The sequence below is a fragment of the Rhea pennata genome, chromosome 3, assembly GCF_028389875.1.
Source record: "Rhea pennata isolate bPtePen1 chromosome 3, bPtePen1.pri, whole genome shotgun sequence".
NCBI lineage: Eukaryota > Metazoa > Chordata > Aves > Rheiformes > Rheidae > Rhea > Rhea pennata.
In genome coordinates this window covers 59,998,533-60,024,838 of record NC_084665.1, presented here as the reverse complement: position 1 = coordinate 60,024,838, position 26,306 = coordinate 59,998,533, and the positions used below count along the sequence as shown (strand labels likewise).

The 26,306-nt window shown below is 38.7% G+C and overlaps 1 protein-coding gene across 1 annotated transcript in view; it reads right to left on the bottom strand.

The window, feature by feature from the left end:
* The window catches only part of TIAM2 (TIAM Rac1 associated GEF 2), a 180,062-nt gene that overhangs the window by 134,057 nt on the left and 19,699 nt on the right, over positions 1–26,306 (bottom strand). Inside the window, exon 2 of the mRNA XM_062572409.1 lies at positions 9,228–9,381. The gene's annotated coding sequence lies outside the window, so the exon portion shown is untranslated. The remainder of the gene's footprint in view (positions 1–9,227; positions 9,382–26,306) is intronic.

The window sequence follows — 26,306 nt, the reverse complement described above, 5'->3', positions numbered from 1 at the left end:
CAATCTGCTAGAAACGCTGTTGACAAGAGAAATGACCAAACAAAATGAAGAAAAGCACTTCCCTCTCCTCAGCACGCTATCTGGCTTCTGAGAGGAGAAAAAGATGAACAAGACAATAAGCTATGGAATAACTGGTAATTTGCCACCTAGAAATATTCTTTATTACGTATTAACCATTAGTATTGTCATGGTTCATCTATAGTGGCAATGGATGAAGGGCAAGGAAGGGTTTGCCAGAGCTGTGAAAACAAGAAAGCCAAACATTAATGTGTGGTGAATGCTCAGGTAGTGGCTGGGGGGAAAAAAGGATACATGGGGGGAAAAAAAAGTCACAGCCTTTCTCAGGCCAGATCGTTTTGGTCTTCTCTTTTGCCTCTCTCCATCATGAAATACCCTGTTCCATTCTGGTATCATTCCACGAACATTTATTATTATGCAGTAACACTAAAAAGCCTCAGGCCATACAAGCTCCTAGTGTTTCAGGCAAGAGACAGTAAAAATGCAGTCCTTATCCTCCAGCTATCAACAGATGTGAAGAAGTAACAATGTCTCAGTCAAGTTTGCCAATGTGCAACAAAAGACCACATCCTGGAAGCCAGATAAACTCAATAAAACTATAGTGTGGACTCTAAGAAGTGCTAGAATATATCTCATTATTAGGGTTAAATCAAATGCACGATATAGAGAAATGCTCTTTATGTAAATTTTACTAGTGAAAAATAGTCAAGAAATGAAGAAATATGCCAGCCTGTGTCTCATTATTACTCCATATTCTGCTATTACCACTCAAGCCTTAATACAGTCATTTAATTAAAAAAAAAGAAAAATTCGCATATAAGAATACATGAAGTATTTATAAAATACATGAAAAATATATTGACATCATTGTCCTAGTCTAAGAATCAACGAATCATCTTAATACTATTCTTTTCTGAGAAAAAGGAGTAGAAATATTCAATGTAAGTTTTGGTACAGATGTGTGTGTGTTTTAAGTAAATTACACTGACGCATACTTTAAATGCAATTATTTATTGCTATTTTTTCCCCTTGTCCGCCAGAGGAATTGGTAAGCCTACTTAAATGCAGTATTCAAGAGAACATCCATGTCTCTCCAAGACACTTTTTCTTTTGCTTTGAGACAGAACTCAATTCCTCAAATGATTCATGTGCAGCTGTACCATTAGGTACATTAGGCATTAGGTATTTCACTAGGTATATGATCCCAAGGTATTTCATCCGAGTGGCAAAGAAATATAGAAGTGAAGCAAGTCTTATTTAATGACCTGCTCCTAAAAATGGTGTTTGTACATTTCAGCAATTTTTAAAATTCATCTTTTTTTCAAAAAAGAAACAGAAATACTTATATAAAATGAAACAGTTATATTCTATTATTTTCTTCAGTAAAGCTGCTTAAAAAACCAAATACTTTCACCACAAAGGTATTGCGAATTTTTGTCAGGATTGACAGATAGTCTTTGCCAGTAAAAGCTTCCTTACCTGTAGAAAAAAATTAGAAATTTTTGCAAGAATCAGTACAAAGTTTTCTTTAACTAGATAAAATTTCATACTATAAAAATATGTATAATTTTCTTCAGGCAATCGAAAAAGATTTTTGACACTTACACTATTACCTAAAAATCAAGGAATCATAAAACGCACATACATTCTGCATAAACACTCAAATCATCTTAAAGCACTATGGGTGAAATTCCTGGTCCCATGAGAGTTGATGGCAAACTTCCCATTAACTTCAATAGGGACAGGATTTCATCTGTTGTGCCAACTCATAAAGCAGAAAAGGGTAAAAGAAAAGCTTTGAAACATAAAACTAAAACAATAAATAAGATTGCTTTAATCACCTCTTCTGATGTCTTTGATCCTTCAGGCAATTTCTGCCCCTCCTTCTGATATATCAACAAGCTGAAGGTTCAATTCTTAAGTAGTTGATTTATCTTACACTCCAGTACAGCTTTGGACCCCATCCTACCCCTTTCCCTTTTTAAATGACTAGCAGAACAGCACACAGCAGATCTTATTCAGCTGCATTTGACTAGTACAGGAAAAGATTCATTTCTTCTGTGCTTTAGAAATTCAGTTTTGCAATGACTCATGCGTAGCAACAATCCAGAGCGCTAAACTTCCTAAAACTGCTTTTTCAGGTTAATGGGAAGTTTCTTCGTGGTTGGTGTGCAAGATACTTTATTAGAAATGAAGAACAGTGGGCAACACCATTTGGTTTCCATTCAAACGCTGTTCCAGTCACAAATGAAAGGGAGTTTTGCAATTATATTTCACCTATTTGGGTGTACTTCAGAAACTTCAAAGTAGTTTGAAGCACAGAAATGTACTTCATAGTAGTACAATTCTGGAAATGCAATGGCTTGGTGGGTCCAAAGGGAGAAAAATATCTGAAGAGTAAATTTCTTTCACAAGATACTGGACACTAGCAACAGCTGTTAAGCTATTCACTTCTGTAACCTGTGTAAAACTACTCTACTACTAAACACTACTACTACTACTACTGAAACAACCAACTGTATCAGTTTGTGAAAAGCAGAGGCTTCACACAATACTTCAATGAATTAGCTGAGGCTATGTTTACTGACACACTTAAGTGAAAGGTAAATTCTGCAGCCTCGCAGGAACTTCTATGAAATATATACAATCTGTTTTGTTCATGTCCATCAATAATTAGTTTTTAAATGCCAACAGGCCAGACAGAGAAGAAAGATAAATTACAGGTCATGCCTCAAAAGATATGCAGCATTAAAACTGAACCAAAATTTGCTTGTCAGAACCAATAGTGAGAGGCAGTTTTTTTCTAAATTTTAGAGAAAAATTGTGAGTTTCTTTTTAATAGTGCCCACAGGGCTTTTATAAGACATCAAAGGTTGTGAAAAGAAAACATGAGCATCTCAGCATGAAACATCTTCCTGTATTACACAGTCAATCATTTTGAAATGTGGCATTCTCCAGTATGACAGCGTAACACGTTTAGGAGATTGGCCCTATATGCAAATTCAGAGGAAGATTCAGATGTACTTTTTGTACATGATTTTCAACTTTCTAAATTGGTTCTTATTGGCAAGACTCAGCAGGCATTTGTCTGATATGTTACTACAAAACCCACGCATGTTTCAGTGCTCGTGTCATGGACCATATGTAACGGTGATACAGAACCTCAGCTAGATGTTTCCATGACTGAATTGAACAACAGCATCTGGACAACAATTCCTGTGTAGACAGAAAAACAGGACCAAAGTATTCAATCCAAGTAACACTTTACATTAGCATCCTATTCCTGTCAAGTGACAGAGGCTGTGTGTTCAAGACCACTTGTAAATGGTGTTTTAGAGGGACTAAGGACAAAGGCAAAACTGCTGAAACAATAACAGTAGAACATTTTTGACTGGAGTTAGTGAAAAGCTCAGTACTTTACTGAGATGTTTTAATTTTGTCATAAGTTTTCTTTAGGAGAATTTTCAAAAGATTCTCACGTTCTCTAAAATCTAAGGGTTATAGAAAGTTCAAATCCAGTCCCCTAGTTTGCTAATTCTGAGCAATCTAGAATTAAAAATAATAATAATAATCCTATGAGTCAGACTGAGCACAGACACAACAAGTGTAGGTCTCTTACATCAGGACTGTAATTACCAGCCTGCCATCCACATACTTTCCAAACTGAAAATCTAATTTTGCCAACCAAAGAGAGGCATTTTAATATGTTTAATACAGTGTCCTCAGAAACATTTAGAAGACTTTTTCCTCCCTCTTTCCAACATGGGACAGAAATAAGTTTAGAAACTTAAAAGTCTCCTCAGAAAGGAAACTTCCTCCAGCTACGTGGCTTCAGAACTAGAAGAAGTTAGAAGTCGGTCCCCAACCAATACCTCGTAATATGCCTGTGTCCAGGACGTCCTACCTCCAAGAGGAAACCAGCCCAACGGGAGCAGCAGCGCATCTCCTTCATGCAGAGCAAACAGGTCAGTGAACTCAGGGCTCAGCACTTACCAAAACGTCATTTCTGCTGCCGCTGCTCCTCTCCTGGAGCAGGCTGTCTACAGCGCCCACGCATCCACACCTTCACTGCCACTCCAGCACTTGAGCTAGTGGTTTGAACTAAGTGGTTAAAACTGACTTGGATATGCCTGAACTATACTGCAGCTCTTCTGTGACGAAAGGGCCGATAAACCCAAGGTTGTAACCCTTTTACAGATAAACAGAGAACTAGCATTACCAGTTTATGCTTCTCAAACAGAAAACAGTCACTCCAATTTTTTTTTAAAGGTCGTATAAGGAACATTTGATGTAGGTATTTTTTCCACAGGGGAAAAAAAGATCCATATGATACAACCTGGAGAGGATACAATATTTCAGTGGGGAAGAAAGATTATGCCTGATGGTTTTGCAGAATATTTGGGAAAAGTGTGCAGAAATGAGAGATTATATTCAGAAGACTGAGTCTCTGTGAGCAGACAAAAAGCAGCTGTCAGAATTTCAAACAGGATTTCCATATCCTGTTGATTATAGAGTTAAGACTCTATGTGGGAAAATAATTATCTACCCTGAATGACAGCAGGCTCAGTTAAAATGCTTCTCAGACAAATATGAACACAGTCAAATACTCCTTTTGTACTTGCGCTTACACATGCACACAACACTACCATTTGTGCTCAAAGTCTGGACCTGCAAACCAAATAAAACCTGCTGCAACGTTACAGCGTATCAGCTACACTATGATAACTCACCAGGTTCATACGTTTGCTCCCTGCCACCTCAGAAGGAGGAATAAGCCATCCCGCATGATAGGTATCCTGCCCTGCACTTACTGCGGAGCAAGAGCACGTGCACAGGTAGTTACCACGGCTCAGCTGCAGGCTGACACCCTCCTCGCACACCTTAGGGGAACTGGTGCCCCCATACCCAAGGCACACTCCCAGCAGCTCCACAGGAGAAAGGTGCCACTTGCATCTCAACACCTCACCAGCAATACCAGCATATCAGGAAAAAAAAAAAAAAAAAAAAAAAAAAAGTGTCAAACAATGTATACAACAGGGGTAACTGCTCTTCTGCTGCAGGGCTGCATCATTAAACTTTGCCAGGCACACCCAATTTCTGTTGTCTTCTTAGCAAGTCTGATGATCTATGCTGACTGGACAGTTGAGCTGTGCTGGAGGAACAAGTCACAAGAAAGATCCTAAGCAACACTGAGGCAGCTGATAAATTGATGCATATCTAGAAGAGATGACTAATTGTACCTATTGCCTACAAAACAGTGGAAATAGAAACACTATTTCAACTTGAAGTCCTTAGGGCTTCCTTCCCAGTTACACTGAAAAAAATGCATATACCAATTTTTTTTGTTTGTTTGTTTAGGAAATCAGTAACATGGCTCTACGTTTATTCAGTTTACGTAACAACAAACTGGCCACAAGGCTGTTGCCTATCAGTAAGAAATTATTTCCTAAATACAAAGCTTAATTGGTAGGCACAGGGCTTCCCTCAGCACACTGACATTTGCTTTTGCTTCCTCAGCCTGTTTTGAACCTTTCAACTCTTCTAGACTACAGCTGAAAAGTAGTCACAGGGGACTGCCCAAACTGCCACAAAGTTTCTTTCAACTATGTCCTTATCTTGTTTCACGTGATTTCTGAATAGACATTGTTGGCACTGAAATTAAACGTCATGGAAAGAGTTTTTAAGACTGCTCTATCCCTTGGTTTATGTGAACGCACTGGTGCATATCCTTCTCTTTACATTTGATTACATTCCAGGTAGTTCTATTGAAAATCAGTTTTGTGGGGGGGTTTCCCGGGTCCACAGACTTTTGTTTGACATTCTCTCATCTGATCAACCGCATGAAGACGACTTTCATTTGGAAAGCAGATAAAGCCTTGTTTTTAATTACTTTAAAAACTTAGGAACAATTTGTTGCAAGAGTCTACAGATGGAGTTATGATCATATCTTAATCGAACATCTGAGTCCACAGTCTTGCTGCATATGCCAGCAATACTAGGCCATAATTAAAACAGCCATTAAAGCAAGCACACAACAACCTACTTATCTCAAATAAGCTTTGCTTCAAAGGGTATTCCTCTGAAAAATCAGATGTCAATCTTGCTTCGGTTACACGACCACTTGAAGACCCAGCATGAAAACATACAGTGAAGTACTCCACTATTACCATCACAATATGTCTATCTCAAAATAATGAGCTCTCTTCCTAATTCGTACTTTCTACATCTTGCACATGCACAACAAATCACTCTCCAGGATAACTTAAAAGTGGTTATGTAGCGTGCATGTGTGTGTGTGTGCACACACATGCGTGTGTGTGTGCACGCACCTGAGTGAAGCCCAAGGGCAGACCGATGCTTTGAAGCCTAAATCAAGCTCATGGAAAGCAGGTTCTTCAGTCTAAGGAACCAGGAGCCCTCAGATGCAAGGGCTGCTCTGCTGTAAGTGCAGGGCAGGATACCTAGGAAGTGAACATTACCAGAGACCTTACTAGTATCAAGCTTATGTTGCCTTTTTCAAGCAAGTTCTAAGGAGATAAATCAGGACAAGGCCTACCGGGTATCAATGCTTTACTCATGAGACCAATTTTTAAACCATCTATATATCCAGAACATACTTGGATGAAATAATCAATGAAGTCCAAATGCGAATCAATACTACCAGAGTCTGAAAAACTCTTCTTATATATGGGTTGGCTGCTGTAAAAAGAATCAGCTTAACACAAATGTAGAAACAATCAAGCTTGGTACTGTGATTCACTGAGTAATTTCAGGTTATAAAACTGAACAGATGGCATTTGTGATCTTTATTCAATATCTTGGACTTTTTAATTAATTTCTGTTCAAGTCTGTCTACTGGCATAACAGCCACCGATCCCAGGTTTCAAAACAACTATTGCTCTGTCTGACAGAAACTACCATGTCAGGGAACTGCTGCAGGCTCAGCTCCCTGCTGCTTTCACCCGAGAAACTGGTCAGTAGGTAATTAACAGGAGAATTAAAAGGACAGCCCAAAAATGCAGCTACACCTTAGCCAAAATGCAAATTAATGCTTTAATGCACCACACTGCTTTATAATTTTAGAATGCTTTTGGTACATTTATCATTAGCAATTGCCATAATTTTCTCTTCCATATCTTCAAACCATCTTCATATTTTAGTGAGATTCACCTTCTCCCACTGACAAACTCAGGCTAGGTTTTCACTGATTTTTGGAAAACTGTAGATGGTCATAATTAAAATAAAACAAAGTGCACAAACTGTGAACAGATTGCAAGAACTTACAAGTCAATAAATAGTGCATCTACCCCACAGGACTGAATCATGGCAAAAACATACAGTATTGTCTGTGGTTCCCAATCCTAGAGTCTTCCAACAGCTATTACTCTTACCAGACCTGATTATAGAACATAGTATTTCCTGTTATCAATACAGACTAAACAGAAAAAAAGTAAATTACAAAAACAACTTTTGTAAATGCTGCAGTGTATAAATGTCAGTGGCATTTTTAATTTGAGACAATACAGCACAGAACAGTGCATCTGACCAATAAATCTAATTATATTAATCATAATGCCACAGCATCACAGCTATCCTTTAAAAAAAAAGTTGGCTATTTTGGGGGTTGTATTTTTTAATTTTTGAGGAGGAAAAGCTCCAAGATTCAGAAAAGCTTCTAAACCGCTTGACACTTGCACAACTCACAAATGTGCTTTTATATAATATCCTGAATTTAAAAGCTAGTATTAAAAATAGCCTAGCTGTTTCATAAAAGCATTCTTTTATGAAGTCAGGTACTCTGCTAACCAGATTACAGCAAATGAAGAGGTTGTGCCTATGAATTCCTCTGTTTTTGGTGCCCTAAGTTCCTTTCAACTTACAGAACTCTAAAGTCATTAGAAAATGTAGTAAAGTTCCATTATATACTGATTTTTTAAAAGGCAAGTGTTAAAAAAAATAATGGAACGTAAAAATGTTTTTTACTGTTCCAATATGATTTAATATCAATCAACTCTAAGTAAGAGCCACCTGCATAGCGGGTATCAAACTCCTCCCTTGCTTATTCACCCTCAATTTGCCTCAAATCGAGCTCTTTGCCAGGTGAGAAAAAGCAATCCTATCATAGCACTGAAAGGGACAGAATCCTTCTGAAACTACACCTACCACACAGTGGAAGTGTTTAAGATCACCTCAGACAAACTTGGATGCATTCACATCCCACCCTCTTTCCTAGAATTTCATGATTTGCAGAACTGCTCAAAGGGCTGCACTTCTTAAAAAGTGAATTTATTAGGGTTCTGCAGTGGACTCCTGCTACTAAGCTTGAACACAGCTGTATTTTGAGTTAACTAGTAGCCCATAGTGCTCCAGTCCTTTTACAGATCATAGTATTGAAGCCACTGCGATTCTTCTGATTAAGAATAGCAAAAACTGCTGAAGCAGTTCAAAATAAGGAAGAGTTGAACAGGCACTCTCCCATCATCTGTTTATAAACCACCACAATCAAGCCTTTTAAAAATCTCTAAAATAACCCCTTTGTTTCACGTGCTAAAACTAACTATGGTGGGAGAAACTTGCCCCCAAATGCACCAGGTCTTTCAAACCTTCTGCAGGAGTCTCTCTGTCATATGCCATGCATAAAACCTGTGACTAGAGCAGAAAGACATTAGACAATCACCAGAACTGAAATCTAGCACTGCTTTGTGCTTTGGAGACAGTGAGAGATCAGGAGTAGTGCATCTCTTTGCCGGCTGTTTTCTCTCTGATTCTGGAATGATGCAGATTACACCAGAAACTGTAAGGCATCTGCCACATCATAACACTCATAATAGCTGGGCAGGAAAAAGCCTAAACCCCTCCCTCTCCTTCTCAAGTTAAATATAGAAAATGGCATCTATGCTATTTACAGACTTGAACCCTTGTCTGCACTGAAGTTTCGTAAATATAACCTATTTTGAAGTCAAGGCATTAAGATTTGGATCAGCGCCTAGAGAGAAACCGAATTCAGATAGGCTACATTTCCTTCAGTGCTGGTGTTCACTGTTGGTTGCCTCTAAGCCTTCAAAGGCACCTAGCCAATATGAAATGTAAGACTCAAGGACTAAAGTGAAATTTAAGCTAGTGGTGTCTGGACCTTGGCCTATAATTCTTTCATAACACAATTTATATATTCAAAAATACATAAACCAACAAAATAAAAACAAACAAACCTTGCATAATTTATTTGCTCTCTGCATGCCTTGCTTCCCACTGCATCCTGGAGTAGAAGCACAAAGGATGGGGTGTGTTTCTTAACATTGGCCTTGCTGCTTCATAAGCTGAAGAATTTTTACTGGAATTCTCTGTTTTTGCAGAGCTGACAGCCTGAAAAAATAAAAACAGTTTTGTTAACATGTGTATGCTCAGTTGCATTAGAAATAACCTTATTTCTGGACCACTGCCAGCTAAATCATTAATATCTCACATGCAAAGCCAACAACTACACATGCAAAAAGAGCAGCTAGAAACATCTCGCACATCACTGACACATTCTGTGCGGACAGCTCAGGCACAGCAACTAAAAGCTTCCTTCCCCATCCAAAGTCAGCTTAGAAACTGGTGGTACAACAAATTGCAACACGTGCTTAATAGGAATTTGTATTGAGCTGCCCCGAGGGAGGGTCCATCCTGTGGCAACTCCCGTATCCCTGATCCAGCTAACACAACCAGGGAAGAGGTGCAGGAAAAGGGCCAGCGCCATCACGGTCCCTTTGCTACTGCTGAGACACTAACGCAGAGCAGTGCCTGGGTGCCACAAGAGGACTGCGTCCCACACAGGGGTACATTTCAGAAAATCTTTTGGATCTGTTCCTGTATGTTTGTATTCAAAGATCTTGCAGCCTAGTTCTGGGTAGGCTACCAAATCTCAGCCACAACATCTGCGAAAAAGTCATGTTAGATACAGAGAACTCCCGTGGAATTTTTCTTGCACCAACTGAATAAAACTCTGAAAAAACACTTGTTTTAAAGCAAATGGACTAATCTGCTGCTCTTTTGCCCACACCACCTCAAAAAGATAAGATAGAAGATATAACCACTGTACTTCTTTAATGCAAATACACTGAAGATGGTCTCTAACCGAGTTCCTAAATGCTGGCAAAGATAACTTCATTTGCTATAAATTCTGTCATTTTCAGTGTTGCAAGGTGTATTATAATATTTTCTGTGATTGGCATGGCTGATTTTCAACAGCTTCTTTGTGGTGCACAGCACCTCGTCACAAAAATACCATTTTTTGTACAGCAGTAAAATGGACATACTACTACAGAATTAAAACCAGAACAAGTATTTTATTGTACTTCTGCTTTAAAAAGCAGATCTTACTGAAGAGTCAGGTGATACAGTCAGCATACAACAAAATAGAGTCTCAATTAAAAAGTAACATGTAAACATGTAAAACAGAAACTCAGGGTTACTTTCCCACATAAAGTTCTCAAGGAGAAAAATAAGGCAATAAAATGCTGAAAGTTTTCTTTTTACAGGATTATTCACTGGAATTAGAACATGTTCCTACCCTGAAGCAGGCTCAAACTGACTTCAGTGAAAGCAAGGCTGTCCCATTAAAAATAAAACACAGACAAAACAGCAAATAATGCAAGCTGCAAAACCAAGTACAAGTGGGACAAATTAACAATGGGCCAACAAAGCAAAAAGCAGTATCAATCTGCAAGTTACACCCAAAAGGAAATGTGAGTAATAAGGTTTAAGTAATATTTGTTCTCAGTTTTACCATAAAACCACTTGTAAACTTCCAAATGCAAAACAGAGCTTTGTTGTTGGGGAAGAAGATTTATCTACACAGAACATTTTAAATACACACCACCAAAACTTTCATCATCACCAGAGACATAGTCAGGTACTGCAGAGTAGGGCTGCAAGTGCCAAGACAGAGTTTATCCAAACTGCATTGATCCATGCAGTAAAAAAATACCTTCTGTCACAAAGTCCATAGTGTCATTCAGTGGGTGAGAGTATGGTCAGCTCTTCTGGCTGCCACTGTGGCTGATGCATACTTTTTAATCATACTTACTTCTCTTACCCAGTGGCATGGCATAGCTGTGCTCTTCCAAGAGACACAGCTCCTCCTTCTCCATAGTGCCCAGTTCCTGCATACCAGCAGATAAAACTCAAGAGCTGAGCTTGCTCTCCCCCCAACACAAAATCCCTCAGCTAGCTGTGCACCTTCTCCTTCTATGTTCTTTGCCTACTGGCACCACATATCCAGCTCTTCACAGATAGGCTTCTTGACTGCAGCTTTGAAAGGCAAGGAGCAAGCACACTGCAAGATCCAGTACGATGCTACATGCAAGACCTGCATCAGTAGAGGTATGTAATTTTACCAATGCAGAGTAAATTCTGCCCTCACACACAAACATGACTCCCCTGCATTTTCTCTGACCCATAACTATAATAGAAATGTAGCTGGCTGTTAGCTGATTGCATCTATGGTAACCTCACAAAAATAAATCTCGGTCACCCAATATTTGTAAATGTACAGCTAAAACAATTCAGTCTGGGCAGGAACTGACAGAAACGAGAGCACAATGCTTATAGCAGGCAGATGCTGCATTACTTTTGATACGAAGGAAAGAATTTATGGCAAAGTAGTACAATATCCCTCTAGCAGTCAAATCATAATAACAGATTTAAGGACTATATCCTCCTCTCTTCAAAAAATACTTACTGGTCAGGGAAGAGGACTAGTTTTTCTGAAGTACTTCCAGGACTCCCTGCTCCCAGCAAACTAACTCTAAAAAGGAGCCACAATGTTTCCCCCTAAAAAGTCCATCAAGTGTTGAAGAAAGAAAGTGTTGCCACAAAGAATGCACTCTTGCCAGCAATGCAACTCTCTGCCAGCTCTGTGATTCCCATTTTCCTTTATCTTCAGAGGCCTAAACAAGAAAGCTAAAAATAAGGAATATCTACAGACTTCAGAATAAGTGGTAGCATGTTACATACATACAAAGGTTTACTCATTCTAATATCTTTTTATAGCACAGTCCAGAAGGAACCAGGCATTCTTACATCAATAACTTTACAACACTGATTCACTCCTTTTTCCCCTTTCTTAGGACAAGTCTTTTAATATCAAATGTTCTCATTAAAATTCTATTCAGAGTGAACTGCTTGTTAAGGAACCAATCTTAAAAAATTTTTTTATGTTTCAAAAAAATGAAGAAAGATTTAAAAAAAGAGGAAGAATAATTAAAAGGCAATTACAAATTAACAATTAAACTTTCGTAACAGTCAGCTGGACACTCATATCTGAAATGCAACTCTATTCTTCTGCACACTAAAGATGACAAAGCCTTGTGCATTTAACATGAAAAATACAGAACGATAGTGTTTGCCATTTAGTGTAGGACAAATGAGTAGGCATATCTGTGAATATGTTTAACTGAATATGTTAGACTATTTTAGTGCTGTGGTACTATAACTTGAGTTGGTTGTTGATCTTGTACTCACATTTTCATTTTCCTGCTCAGTAAGATGGTAAACAAAAATAGATACCAAGAAATGGCTAACTGGTATGGCATTAAAGTAAAGACATTACTGGAACAAATGCACCACGGACACTTTCATCTCTCTTGTAAAACAACAAGTTGTGAGTTACGTTATACATTCGGTAGTAATATTCAACTTATATAGGGTAGGCTGTACCTCAGCTGCTATTTGGGAAGGACCTGACAAACTGATTCAGTACAGGCACTATCTGCACAAGCAGACAGTGAATACTGGCTGCTTTCTTTCGCTAGGTTGCCACACATCTTCAGCACAAGCTACAGCCCCTGGTTAAAGTCAGTGAATGGTGACCAGGTGCTGAGCAGCTCAGAAAACAGCCTTCATCGTTCCAGCTACAATACATCTCCTGTGTCTTAAAAGAGGTATGAGACGCTACCAAACCCCCACAGGTCTGATGGAAAGGAACCACAGAGGGAAAACTGCTCACGTGGTTCCCCTGAAGAGCTAGTTGCTTACAAGACAAAATAATGACAGCGGAGTGCCATTGCACAAAGCACAGTGCAAGCAGCTGACCAGAAGAGTTATGCGCAGTATAGATCCAGCCCTTGGCCTTTTGACCACCAGAACAGGAGAGAGATTTAAATCTCTTCTGCTGCTGCGCCAGCTGCATTCAACCAACAGCCCGTGAGCTGCAGGCAGCCTTCTGCCAAAAAAAAGACTATCGGTTCGCTGCACGTGGTTTTCCTGTCTTTTTCTCTCCCCTCCCTGCTGGAGAAAGTTGGCAATAGTGTGTGCAAATCAGACGGATTATCCCAGAAAGCTTTTCCTGTTTACTGGAAAAAAAAAGAGAGAAAAAAAGAAAAAAAACAGACTCGCAAACCCCACAACCCTTTCAGCATCATCACATCACTCCAAATGTGCAAATGTACTAGACAGGTATAAGAGTAGATGAGCATATATTCAATATGCAGCAAGAGTCCTGGGCACCCAGGCTGACTGGTGATGCACTAAGCCCATTCTGCTCACGGGCAGTAAACTCAACTTTCCTCAGATCCCATACTCAGCACATACAGTCAGCCTATCCACAAAGGTAAGCGTGTACCACAGTATGCAACTCTGCCCAGGAGGAGGAAGCTTTCCCACCAAAGAAATTGAACTTTCCTGGGCCTGCAGTTTTTTTTTTTTTTTTTTTTTTTTTTTTTTTTTTTTGGAAAACTTTACATGCAGATCTACGCCAACTGTTCTGTTGGAATTGAACCAAGTAGGTATGCACTTTGGAGATTCTCAATAGCACTTCTTTCCCCACCCGTTCCGTTATTTTCAAAATACACTTCTGAAAGTACTTCAACGTATAATTTTCTTTTTTACTGAGGATTCAAGTTTCAGAGGCAACATACGCATAAAACTGCAAAAGTATTATTTCCCTAACATTTGTTTGTTCCTATTAAAAAAAATTAAAAAGCCCCACTTGTTATCTCTTTTACCTTTAATTCACTGATTCTATGGAAAACTAATGATCATCACCTAAAGCTTCTGATTCTCTGCTCAGTAGTTTTAATTAGAAGGATGATCATTGATTAATCCACTCGAATCACTCTGGAGAAGGTGTGATTTAACAGAGATCATTCCACTCCAAAGAAATATGCATCAATTAGTTCTGGATTAAATTGCTTTATTCTTCATTCAACTTCTAAAAAGAGCAAAAAAAAAAAAAAAAAAAAAAAAAAACCCACAAAACAGCAACAAAAAAACTTTACTATTATACTCTGCAACACTTTTTATTTTAAAAAAAGGAAAATGCACATTTTCTTACCTCGTATTTCTCAGCCATCTATTTAACTTCTTTAAATTATTGTGTTTTTTAAAAAAATAAGTAACCTCAGGCTGGAGGTTCCAGATCCATTTGCAGAGCCCTGCCAAAAAACTGCAGTCATGAAGTGGGTTTCAGCATCCCATCTCAGGACAGAAAGTAGAATGTTCTTTTTTACATGTTTCCTCACTTCTCCCCTTTTCCACCGCGACCATTTTTTTTTAAGCTCTCAATCTTCAACAGAACTATCCAGCTGCACACTGGCCTAAATCCTGCTTCCGAGTCTTTTATCCCTGAAAAAGGGTAACCATTCCTTGACCATGCCTATATGCTGCAACTCACATTGCCCTTAGTTTGGTGAAACCCATGTTTCATCTTTCCTTAGGGTCACAGCTCTACCTGCCGATACTCTGAACAGCAAGAAGGGCTGGCTAAATTTATCTTTTCATGAAAAACCCCTCCTGACCTCCACATGTTAACAGAAGGCATGCTCGTGGTATGATCTCCTTGCCAACTGTCCCACTTGTGACTAAGTGGAAAGTATCTCCTTCCTGCAGGTCTAGATGCAGAAAGGCAGATCTCCAGGTGAATTCAAGCAGATAAACCTCTGGCTCCTTTTCCTGTCATCCAGGAAACTCTCTTTACTTGTCAGTCCACTCCTATAAGAAGCAGGGGTAGGCTCCTCAGCTTTACATGCAGGAGCAACCAATTCCCTCTTCCAGTCACCAGAAAGAGGCATGAGGAAGGCAGACATGGGGAAGACTGGGCAGCAAGGCTCAGCAGGGCAGCAAGGCAACAGCAGGGCCTTCTCTTCTGCAGCCTTAATTACATGCCTCATGTTGTCTCTTCTCCTGTATGTATTTCTGCTAGTACTTAATATACTTTATTAAAAGTACAAGCCCGCACGCAGGACACATCAGAGTCCTGTAGAGCTTCTGGTACACAGAGGATTTTTCCATTGGCCTCTATCAACTTAATGCGTAATCATTACTATGTGACATTAGCAGGAGTCAAGAGAGAAAACTGTTGGTACACCGGTACGGCACTTTAAGAGTACCCAGGATCAATCCTTTGTGAATCATTTCTCTGGTGTCACTATGCCTGTTGGTGAAAAGATTTTTTCTAAAATCCTTTATTTCAAGGTTATTTCATAATCAAGAAGTTATGGAGAGAAGCAAATAAGCCCAAGCTATTGCAAGTGGCTAGGGCCAATAGCTAAATCCTACAGAGGCTTCCCATTGCCTCGTCAATCCTCATGGATCAGTTCAGTGGCGCAGACTTAAAAAGAGGGCAATTGATTGAAAAGGGACACAGAAATACCAGAACTGAGCCTGATCTATCTGTGGTCAATCACAGCTTTCAAGTGGTGAAGGGATGAGAGAGAGAATGAGAGCGAGAGGCCTCATCACCAGCCTGAGCCTGTCAATTTGGGGACATTTTTGTACTGAAGCAACTTAAGAAAATAAACTTCCTCAGCCAGGCAGAGATCAGTCACAAACATTGTCTGAAATAGAGATGAACTCTCTTATTGTGTATTTAAAGCAACACTATAAACCATGCCATATCTATATAAAGCAACACTGTGAGCTTAAAGCAACAGAAGCACCGTTCTCTGTCAGAATGCAGACTGAGCACCCCAAGAGAGATCCTCAACAGCACTACTGTTTGGGAATGAAACTGTAGATACAAAAAGTTAATGGAAAAAAAGGTCTGCCTGACAGAAAAATTCACTCTTGGGAAATCTAATGATTTTTTTCTAACTTTACATTGTATGACTATTCACCACTAAACACAAGGAGAAGTTCTTTTGTCTTTTTTTTTAAATAGTTGTTCATTTCCTAAGTAACATTTCAAGAAAAAATGGAAAGCTTTTGGAAAAAAAAAAAAAAAAAAAAAAGATAGAGGTTATTTCTGTGAAATTCTCCACGAAACTAACAAAGAAAGACAAAAAAAAGTTGCACATGGTAAAGGTAAGCTTCAGATGCTCATAAAGCTAGCAACATTACCAAAAGCTCATCATTCACATTTGATGGTAGATACCGAATTTAATAAACTTAGATAGCTACAATTTACAGATATCACACTATAGGAAATGCTTTTGAACATATAGCATTATCTCTTACTTTTCTGAGTACTTTAATTTACTTTTCTACATACTCATCTTATACATTTTTTGGAATACGATGTCATACACAAGAAAACAGACTAGATATTTTAATGTTGTATTTTCATCAGGATATTCATAATGGGTTAAAAGCAACAGAAGTGACTGAAAAATACCTGACTTCAAATACTATTCTGAAAGATAGGCCAAAATTCTGTCTTTATGCTTAACTATGCTTGTGAAACATTCGGCACATCAGGTCAGGAGAAAAGTTTAAGAGAATCACTGTAATTGTTCCTGCTAATCTGAGGAGTCGACCTCCCAGTAAAATTACCCACCATTAACTCCAGCTGTCACATAGGTAAACCTATGATTTGCCACACTGATTAAATCTTATCTACGATTTTGTAACACAGAAGCCTTGAACTGCTTAATTGTTTTAGTTCACTCTACAACCCATATGCTTTTTCCAAATTAAGAGCAGAACGTTGACCCTGATGATAAAATTTTTACTTACACAACTTAATTAATGGCGTTTTTGTTGGTTGAGCATGCTCAGAGCCTATGACAAGCACTAATAGTGCTAAGGAAGAAACAGAATGTCCTAACAGCCTGAATGGCCTGAAAATGCTCACTGGACATTAAGTACCACGACTACTGCATGTACAAGGACATCCATGGTAACCTTCATCTTTGGGTGCGCAATGCAAATCTGAAAGGGACAAAACATCATTCTTCATCACTGTGAGCACGGCAGACTGCTAGAAATATTGTGAACACAACCTAGTCATTTGTACCTAACAGTGTACCTATCTGTTGAGATAAGAAGCTATTTTTTAGCCCATTAACTTGGCCAACACAAGAGGCTAACAGACTTTTCCCCTCCCTTTCCACCTCACCTGCCCAAATACAAACATAGGCCTTTCCCTTCCAGAAAAGCTTCCAGTGCCTGTTAGTTATCACAACTTAGGAAGCAAAAATCCATTTAAGTTACTGTAATCAGAAGCATTTCTTCTAGTTCTACTTACATCAGTTAGCACTTCACACGAGGAAGAAGTGTTTTATGCATTCTGAAAGAGCTGGGGTTTTTTTAAGGGGTTAAAATAGGGAGAGGTGAGACTCAACAATATCTTTACAAATCAGAAAGAACAAAGTAAATGTAGGAGCTAAGAACCCAGACTACATGAAGCCTTCAGACCCGGATTTAAGTAAGACTGATATACATGAGCTGCAACTTCATTCCCACCCTTTAGGACTATTCAGACCTCCCCTTAATCTCATCAGCCTCAGGTCATCAACTTCGTTAATCAGATTTATTCAATAGCTTAAAAATAGCATATCTTAGATTCTTGGGTTTTTATGTTTTGTTTCAACCTCCATAAAACATTCCAGTAGCATTTTCATGCTTCTCTGTTTTGAAATAAAGTAGATACTGAACTCCTTTATTCATGACTCCAAGAGTTGTGAGTTTAAAATAACAAAGATATGTTGGTAAAATACTAAAAGTGGGCAATGTTAAAGCCCCACTACAACCTTGGAGAAAGCAAGTAGCAAACAGAAAGTTGATCCTGATCCTTTTCTCATACTTTGGGCACTGCCTCTTGTCCTAGGCCCTCCAACGGTGGTGTTTGGACCAGGCCATACATTCCACACTCAGCTTCATCAGAAATTATTGGATGCATTTTTTATTATAAATAGAACAGTAGCAATTTCATCTGCTTTTCAATTATTGTCTCAAGTATGTCTTGGCATAAAGCTTTGCTGGAATTTGGAAGACTAATAAACACCTAGATACCTTTTTCTCTGACAAAACAGAGGCAGCTGGAACTGGGAGATCACCTTGCCTAATGCTTCGTACCACCCAACATATTCATTACCCCAGGCACAGGCTGCTGAGGTTGGAGCATGTTTTGTAAAGTGAGAGTACTCAAAGATTTTATCAGTAAGCCTCTAACCTGCTCTCTTGAGCATGTGCAAATAACAATTTTCACAAAATTGGGTAGGTCAGCAGATCTGGATTAACTTCCATAGGGCTACAAAAGGCACCCTGACACCCTCACTCTGCTCCCTGAAGGTATTACAGGTCTTTCAAGGAACAGCTGGCTAAATAACAACGACAAACCAATCTAATTCTCTGCAATACATTCTTTTAAAAACTGTTGTAGTACTTCTGTTGAAAATCTTTCCAAGAGAGATCAGCCTGAAGCACAAAAAAAAATACTGTGGAAAATTTTTGTATAAATGAAGGCTGGCAAAAACTAAACACTGTTGAAAATATGATGTTATAACAGAATATAGGGTGCATGCTTAGAGGTGTTCCTACAACCTTTACCTCTAATATTTTATATACAATATTGCATAACATAGTTCAAAATACAAAAGTGTATTAAAATAGCTTTAAACTACTAATAGCCCACCCTTTGGTTTTTGTTGCTTTGACATTTTACAAAGCAAAAGGCCGCATTATTGCAGTTTTAGCAATATACAGTACTAAATATTCAGATTTCTGTGCTGAAAACCCCTCTCTTAGGAGCAAAGGAATGGAAGGGGTCACATGGTTCAGCAAGTCTCAGTACAAGCAACCATGCACTGAAGATGTCTAGTTTGAAGGGTTTATGGAATACATAATCTATCTGTTCACATCATGATTCACAAAAGCATTCACAAGATCCAATATGAAACTCGCAGTCTGTGGGAAGAGACTAAAGCCACAACATGTAAGAGAGCACAGGAGAGATTGAAGCTTCACAAGGTCCTATCATAATACTAAATGACACGCTTGCATCGCCAGTCCCCATGATTTGTGAAAGAGGAGCAACCTGCTAACTCCTAAAAGTTTTGAGTTTTGGGAGTTTTGAACCAGTGGTGTATAGGTTATGTCACAATTCTCAATAAATCCGCTACCTACCAACTGAACATCCTTTGGCTCCCAAAGTCAGGATGCACCCTATGCTGTCTTTGTAGTTAGGAGAGAGAGGACAACCCATGTCCAGAAGACGATATAGATTGTACCTGAGCAAAATCCCTTCTGGAGATGACACTCTCCACTGCCTACACAGATAGCCTGAAAGACCAAGCTCTTAAGTTAGACACCTCAGTAAATTGCTTATCCTAAGCATGAAAAATCTGAGCCACAGAATCTTTCCTTTTTTTTTTTTTTTTTTTTTTTTTTTTTTGAACAACAACAAAAAGGGAAAAAAAAGAAAAAAAAGACAGAGGAAGAAAATTACTTTTCAATGGTAATATAGTTTTCCACTAAGGGGCTGATACCCTGGTAAAAATTGAAAGTTATAATGAATTCCAGGATTCATTCGAATGCTCCATTCTTAAAAAACACAGTAATGAAAGGCTTACATATGAAATTTAGCAGTAATAACTTTGGGGTCATATCCATAGTGATTTCTTTGGCAAAGCTTCCACTGACGACACTTAAATGTGATTTCAGTGGGTGTTCTGCCTGAGAAAGGACTTTGGGATTGGCCCACATTCCGTATACTTAAGTCACCCCAGTCCCAGTATTATATAGCGCCAACCAGTCACAAAACATAGCATTATTTAAGCCATTTGCATGCCAGAATCTCCAATTGCAGGGTGCAAAAGCCAGCAGGAAGCATTGATCATTCCCTTAGTAGCAAACCAAAATGCAATCTTTTTTACTTGGCTTTCTTATGATATCATTTACCTTCTATAATAGCAATTTCTTTTTTTAAATTGTGGATTTGCACAGTATTTAATTTGCCAGTTTCCTCATATAGATATAAATTTACTGAAATAGCCATTCACAAAATCCAAAGCCCAGGGGTGGAGGCCTAAAAATAAGTATATGTAGTTTGAAATCTTTTATATCCATACACGATAAGAAATATGGTTCTCTTCTGGTGAGCCATAAAATGAGAAGAATGGGAAAACCACAAACAAGCAAACAACAAATAAAAATCCATATCTTTTGCCATACTCCTTCAAAATTGCATGGATACTTCAATGCAACCACTTTGGCTAAATGTTTCAAATGTTGGTTTTTCAAAGTATTTAGCCATATAAACTATCCTTTTGTTTCTGTTGGCTTGAAATGTTCCTAGGCTCATGAATTCTTCCTTTCGTATCATTATTTAAAAAAATACAGCCAACATTGCCTTTATAGAGTAAGAAAACCTGAGAACCATTTTCCAGTTAACTCTTCTGGATCTTCACGAAAGCAAAGTCAGCAACAACAATTTCTGGCCAAGTTTTCTAATCATTGCCAGTAATCATTATCATTTCACAGTATTTTATTTCCCAAGTAGTAACACAGAAAAATCTCTACAATCATAACACTAAGTTAAGTCACAAGAGTGGTGGAATACAGGCTCTAAAAAGTTACAATGGGCGACATACTACAAAACCAAGGAGCAATAGTAAGCAGCACTTATTGCCCTACTGAATACCACAATCCTAAAAACATTTCAAACAGAAACCACTTCTTTTTTATTTTGAAAGACTAAACAAATCAGTCCTGACACTTATCTCTCACCAAATTGCAGAATGGTTGATGTTGCAAAGGACCTCTGGAGATCTCCTAGTCCAATCGCCTTGCTCAAGCAGGGTCACCTACAGCTGGCTGCCCTGAACCATGTCCATGTGACTTTTGAATATCTCCAAGGATGGAGACTCTACAACTGCCCTGGGCAATCTGTTCCAGTGCTCTGTCATTCTCACAGGAAAAAGTTTTTTCCTATGTTCAGGTGGAACTTCCTGTGTTTCAGTCTGTGCCCATTGCCTCTCGTCCTGTCACTGGGCACCACTGAGAAGAGTCTGGCTCCATCCCCTTGACACCCTCCCTTCAGATATTTATACACATTGATAAGATCCCCCCTCCGCTTTCTCTTCTCCAGGCTGAAGAGGCCCCGCTCTCACAGCCATTCCTCACAGGAGAGAGGCTCCAGGGCGCTCAGCATCTTAGGAGCCCTTTGGTGGGACTTGTTCCAGTAGCTCCACATCTCTCTTGCACAAATTCAAGTGTTTCAACATACTCCAACTTCATCAGCTCTTCTATGCTGCGTTTTTAAAATGACATACTAGGAAATTTTATAATTTCCACCTTCTTAACTTTTCAAATATTTTTTTCAGTCTTTCATACAACTTCTTTACTCTGCAGTATCAGTGATTAAACAAGCAGTTCTTCTCCACTTCCATATTTTCCACTTACTTAACCTCACTCTCAAATGATTAATTCGTGATGTAGTTATTTCCATAGCAGGTTAATGATTTCACAACCAACAGCTGTCAGCGAGTGTCTAAGCAAGTACATGAAAAGGCTGCTTCAAACACCCAATTCAATAGGAATGAAGACAATATAGAAAGGTAACAGCACTGGGTTTTACTCATATAAATACTATGTGTATATGTTTTGCAGATTTTCTTCTTTACTCCCCCAAGGCTTCCTTCCTGTTATGTTCTTCAGGAGCACAAAAGCCAGCAAGGAGGAATTCGAAATAACTTGAAACAGAAATACACTTTCACTTGCATGCATCTAAGCTTCACTAAACATGTTAAGGAATGAACTCAGCAACAGAGCAGGGAAAATCTGCCCACCGTTATTTTGCTAAAGAAGAACTGCCCATTCCAACAAACCCTGAATTAAAAAAGAGTATTCAAATAATGAAAAAATATAAGCTTATGAGCTGATTCTTTAGTCAGAGAAATGTGATTTCTTCCAACTTCAAGGAATGTGACAATAACAGCAAATCTTTTGCTTGATAAGTGGCAGGCAATTTTCCATATAAGGTGAAAAATGTGCAATAGAAGCTCATGCAACACTTAATTTTTTGCCTGATCTTAATATTCAAGAATAAGTGAACATATAAATCAATTTTGCGAATAAACTTAGAAAGTCCATTTTGTATGCTGATAGCTATAAGCCATCTAAATCATGCTCAGTGCACAAGGAATTTTGAACTTAACTCATTTAATCCCTTTTAAACACAGGCTGCATTTAGACTTAGCGTGTACAACCTCGCCAGTGCATACATTAATGTATATCTGCAACGTATGGGCCCAGTTTAATTCCTAAATTCCCTTTATACTTTACCATACCCTGGTAACCTTGCACATTCCTTGCTCTGACTAATAAACTTGCTGCTGGCAGGGAAGCAGGCACACGAGTGCCTCAGCAGAGGCGGAGGGAGAGGAGGGGGCTGCACGGCTGGCTGGAAGCTAGCAGAGCGACGCGGCCACCCATCATTAGCTCTGGGTGCTCGCTGGGCTCACCGGGAGCGGAAGCACAGAGCCAGCGGGCTAACAGCACATGGCAACTATTACTACTATTCTTCATCATGTTTATCTTAGTTCTCATCCAATAGTCTCCAGATAATAACAACATAAAAATAAGCAGCATTTGCGCAGTCGTCTGCGTGTTACAGAAAGGCTGCTGACATTGCTCACTGAGAGCCCGATGGAAAGATTTCTGTGATCTTAAAGAGCTCTCCACCAGGCTGTTACAACAGAGAAAAAATCCTGTTTCAGATGATCCCTGTTGCACAAAGCAAAATATAGCATCTGCAAAAGATCTGTCAGACCCGGCAAAGTAATCGACTTGGTGTTGAAAGTAGGTCTAAGTTCCAGCGCTCCCGTTTCTCTGCTGTTCACACGATGGAGCTATCACAGTGGTCTGACCAGCTGCCTAATGACTCAGTTGGCAGGCCAACGGGCCCTTTTTTAGGCATGAAATACCAAGGACCACTACTCCCAGCTGCCTGCCTGGCTTCAGGGCTAGCACTTTCATCAGTGGGATGCAATGGGCCATGGTTTCTGTCAAGAAGATGGCTTTCTTTGCAGAGTCAGGAAAAAAAAGGATGGCATTGAGGTAGCCAGGAGCATTGCTTGTGTTTATCCAGCGACTGATTTAATGGAAAGTAACAAATGCAAAGGTCTTCCTGAAGACTTCCATCGGCAAACTGGAGGCTGCTACACAGGGCTGACAGCAAGAGGGAATAAAAAAGAAGAAACAGAAAAAATCCCCAGGGTTCTTTCAAAAAAAGACTCAAAATTGATGGGATTATCAAGAAACAAAAGACTCCTTAATCTGTTTCTTAAAAATTAATTGGCAACGAGGAGAGAGAACAAGAGGATTAATATCACTAAATTAATTTTTTTTACAAAATCTTGAAGTCCATGAACCACTCTCCAGAATAGATGCTATAGAAGTCTATGAGAGGAAAGGCAAGAACGGGAAGTGTCCACACACATACCACACATATACATACAAAACGTAGATGTTTCACATAGGAAGGGAATATACAAAAAAAGAAATACGATCACTGCACGTTAACGGCTAATTATTCTGCATTTGGCCAACTGTGAGAGTATTTATTCATTTGCTTTTGCTAACTGTGCCATGACTAGTTTGTACCAATTATTTGACTTCATATATCTCAGCTTGCACATCTGTAAAATGATAGTACTGCCTGAACTGCAGAGCTCTATGTGAATGAATTGTCATAATCTGTGACCCATTCAGTACTACTGCTCTTACTGGGCTATCTCATTTGATAGCATTACTAAACAAAAGCTTACTGAATGCATTGGTTTTGCTATTTATAATAATCAACAAGCTGTTTACCTACTTTTAAGAAATATGACAAGTTTAGACTAACTCCTGAAATGTATCTTGCAGAATTCCATTCGAGGAAGTCCTAATAAGTCCACCAAAAAACACTGAAATGACACACCAAAAAAAAAAAAAAAAAAAAAAGCCCACCCCTGCTCATATGGTCATTTTGCATATACTTCACAACGTGCCTTTCTTATCATTTATGAAGCATAAAGAGTACAAATGCAGGAATTTGACTCCTCTATGGTTTTCCATTTCAGAAAAAGTAGATACGTGGTACAACACAAACCAGTTAAAAAGCTGAAAAAATAATGATTCTCTACCAGACTCCATTCTAATAGACATACAATACTGTCTTTAATATGAACACAGCCGCTGTCTTGGTGCTGTCAAAGAATTATAAAACTGCATGCAATTTTAAAAACAAATATCAAAAAACTACATGCACGATAAAGAAAGAAAAGATGTGTCAGGAAAGCTCGATGGAATGGAGGAACAGCTTTGGGAGATTAATGCATTTAATGTTTTAGGGAAACAAAGACAAAGAAGAAGTCTACTATAATTACAATACCTATACGCCTGTCAGAATACAAAACAAGCCAATGAACCAATCAAGCAGAAAAATCAGTTGAGGCAACACTTGTTCCCTTCTCAGAATGAGCATAAAACAAAAGGGACTCCGTTAAACTGGATAACTAGCTAATATTCTTCAGTCATATGAGCACTAAAACAGCAAGGCTAGTCAACATGGAAATAATTCCAGGCACAAGTCTACTATCTGAATCACTGAAAATACTCATATACTGAAAGTTTTGTATATACTAGGCTCATTGGAACAACTGTTTCATTTAGTTGAAGCTGCTAATATAATTAAATATCTAAAAGACAACATCAGAAAGAGCTGTGTTAACATGAGGACAAGCAGAGAGAGTCAACAGTCATTCACTGAGAAGCGATCAACTAAAAGTTTTTCCACAGTAGGAACTTCTGGCAATTACCAGCCTGCCTTCATATCAGCAGTCAGCAACATAGGCATCGTCTCCTACTATTAATCACCTAGGACGCAAAATCCTGACCCACTAAAAACTTCTCCAGGGTTTGTGGCTGTCAGAGATTCTGTTTTGTTGACTTTCTTACACGGCACCTATTGCCTTGCTATGTAAACAAGTATGGTCCATGGATTATTACCAGGCAGCAGGCACTGGAACAATATGCATCTGCATTTTAAGAGTCAAGTTATGTTGTTTGCTGTATCTTCTGTGAAATGCAACCAGGAGAATAAACTCCAAACATTATGTCATTCTTACAGAATGACTCTTTCAGCATGTTTAGAGTCATTCACATCTAAGGCACATTCTCATTTCCTGGGATTTTATCTGATCTAAATCCCACAAGGAAGTTTTCAGTTGTGTATTAAAATGCACGCAAATCAACAACACTCCAATTCTTTCAAATAAAATAAAACAGTGTATTTAAAACCAGGAAGAAACTGGAGCTGTCAAATTATATCTGACCACACATATTTTTGTAAAATTTACTCTTTGAGAATTTATTTTATACACTTAATTCAGATGCTAACTCTGATGTGGCTAAACCTAAACATGCTAACAGTTGTCTAACTTTCTAAGATGAGAATGCAAAATGAAATGTCTATTATCCATGTGATAGCAAAAAACTCACATGGTTAAACCACTAGCTTGGAGCATTTTAAGATTTAGTGCCTAAAGCTTCAGAAATTATGACTCCTGCTCAAAAAATAGTTCAGAAGGTATAACAGTAACCAGGATAAAATATACTAGAGAGAACTTTTGCTGCATCCTTACAGGTATGGCTCCCTCATAAGCTTCCTATGGGAACTAGCAAGTCGCTTAATCATTCTTGTCTTTTTGCTGCAAGATTGTGTGTCTGCATGCATATATGTGTGTGTGTGTGTGTGTGTGTGTGTGCACGCGCATGCATGTGGTGTGGTGTGTGTGTACACACACACACAATTAAAACAGAAGAAAGGTAATGAATGGGAAAACTTATTCTACTCAAAACAATGACAACTAAATTATTGATAACATTTCATACTATAATACTAAGTGCAATATAGTCTGTGTATTGAGTTTTTACTAACATGAAACCTCAACTACAGCAATTCTACAAAGAAATCCTTAGTGAGGAATGGAAAGCAAACACCAGCAAAAGGAAAGGAAACGCCAGTAAAATACGAAAATTCCTCATAAAAAGATCTTTGGCGGAGGAAGTTACCTGCACAGTAAGAACGTCTTACCTCAAGAGGA